Raw genomic sequence first — 2,664 nt, forward strand, 5'->3', positions numbered from 1 at the left:
TATAGTTCTCATGCTTTTAATTTTAAGATTAAAACCACACATAATAGATGCATTTCCACTTACTTATGTAACCTTATACGTGCACCAACTCAGTCAACCACATCTCATAAAAGGAACCCTGTAATTTACTTCTATTCCTTGGATATTTTGTGTTCACTATCAATGAAACCTATTTGTTTAGTGAAACATTATGTTATTTTTCCTAGTGTCTGTACTCACTCTTTTAGCAGCAAATTATTTAGGTGTTTTACAAAATTTTCCTCACCTTCAAATCCTATGAGAATAAAATAGAAGTATATCTTTTCAGTCAGTTTTCCACATCGAGCATATTTATTGGCATGCTCCAATTGCTACATGAGTATCCCAACTGCAGGTCTCTCATTCTTAACATAACATTTTTTGTCATAAGTTTAGTCTTCATGATATTGTTAATGGTTCAATAATCTACTTGGGAAGATTTGAGCCAAATTGTTGCTGTGGTTTTTAGCCAACTACTACTGCTTTTTTGAAACCTAAAATGTTACTTTATAGACTGTTTTAACCAGCTTCAATGGTTCGACATATTGTTGCAGAGGTTGTTACCCTGTTCTTCTTGGGATTTCTCATGGCCTCCAAGGATATCAAATTTCTATTCCAAACATCTTATTGTCTTTATCATCATCAATTTGCCATATCCTTATTTCAATTGTTCCGTTATACAAATTAAAATTGGTAAGTATTTCATCTATAATTAGTTTTGTAGTTAGAAATAACTTATATTGTGAAGTCTTTACTGTTTGTTATAAATGCATCTTATAGTATCTTAAACTTCTCTAAGTACTGGTATGAATTGACTTCTATTTAGAGAAAATATTCCTTAACTTGATAGGTGAAATATACATGGAATTATTCAGTTGGTTCACCAATATTTCTTTATTACATTAACGGTCGCTGCTACGTTTTGCTTGATTAAAACATGCCAATATTGTTATTGTGTTTAGCATGACTAATAATTTACTTTACACTTTTCATTTTACATGAAAGTGCATTTCAACTTTTAACTATATTCTATGTAATGTCTTGGGAGATTCTTAAGCTTATGATTTTTTTCCATTTTTATGCATAGATCAGGCTACTAGTTTGTATTTTTGGTAATGATTTTTCTGAATCATTTATTATCACCTTTTGTAGGTGAAGCAAAGCAATATGAGGCAGATGAATAACTTACCCTTAGGTATTGAATGGTCATATGCAATGCCCTCACATATTCTTGAAAAAATTTCTTTTAGAACATAGTCATTTTACATACTCGTACTCTCTTGTATATATTTTTAACACATGATTAATATAAACTAGAAATTTTGGATCATTTTTTTGTTGATTTACTTTCCTTTCGCATTTTATATAAATTTTAGTGTATTATACTATATTATAAGTAAATAATTATTGTAATAAATCTCCCAATAATTGTTGCAATAGTTCCTACAATTACTATTGCTCTAAATAACTGATACTATAGTTCTAGATAACCGTTGATATAACTCCAAAATATTTGTAGCAATAGCATAAAAAAGGTTGCAATAGCCCCAAAAACCGTCGCATAAACATAATATTGCAACGATTTCGGATTGTACTTGTAGACTAACTAACTATTGATATAGATAAGGAAACAACAACATTTGTGTAAACCATTGCAATAGACAATCTATTGCAACAGGTTGCCTACCGTTGCATAAAACTGTTGTTATAGGCCTATTGCAACGCGAACAGATGTAGCAGGTCCAAAACCGTCGCAATAGTACTATTGCAACGATTTTGTCGTCTATGGCAACAATTTTAGAACCGTAGCTATAGGTCTATTTTCTAGTAGTGTCATCTTAGGACGACCTTTCTTAGCAACTGGTAGGGCGATGATAGATGTAGCAGCTGGGCAGCTTACTATGAGAGCTCATGATAGAGTAGAGCTTTTTGATGTGTACAAAGCCTTAGAACTGCCAACTGTGTATGAGGAGTTATCTGTCATAACTATGATAGATCTTGAGGCAAAAGCTAAATATATTGCAGCTAAGGATCCTCTAGAGCGAGTGTTGGTGGGGGATGACATATATGGGGATGTTGAGGCACAGGAAATGGTGCAATTCCTTGATTTGTCACTTATAGTTACCTCTGGAGAGCGTTGGGAGCCTCTAAATAGGATATTGGGTCCTCCACCTAAACCTTCCATTGAAGAAGCACCAAGCTGGAGTTGACAGCATTGCCAGTCCACCTCAGGTATGCATTTTTAGGTGGAGATAAAACTTTACTAGTTATTTTGTCTGCAGCATTATCTGAGGAACAGGTGGAAGCCACAGTCCGCGTTCTGAAGAGGAGGAAGCTAGAGTTGAAAACATTGCCAGTCCACCTCAGGTATGCATTTTTAGGTGGAGATAAAACTTTACTAGTTATTTTGTCTACAGCATTATCTGAGGAACAGGTGGAAGCCGCAGTCCGCGTTCTGAAGAGGAGGAAAGCAGCTCTGGGATGGAAAATGTCTGACATCCATGGTATTAGTCTTGCACTGTGTATGCACAAAATATACATGGAAGAATGGTACAAGGCAAGTGCACAACATCAGCGGAGACTAAATCCATTAATGAAGGATGTAGTCAGAAAAGAAGTCATCAATTGGCTGGATGTAGGTATTGT

Source organism: Solanum verrucosum, unplaced genomic scaffold, assembly GCF_900185275.1.
Source record: "Solanum verrucosum unplaced genomic scaffold, falcon-dt-bn FXZP01000240.1, whole genome shotgun sequence".
NCBI lineage: Eukaryota > Viridiplantae > Streptophyta > Magnoliopsida > Solanales > Solanaceae > Solanum > Solanum verrucosum.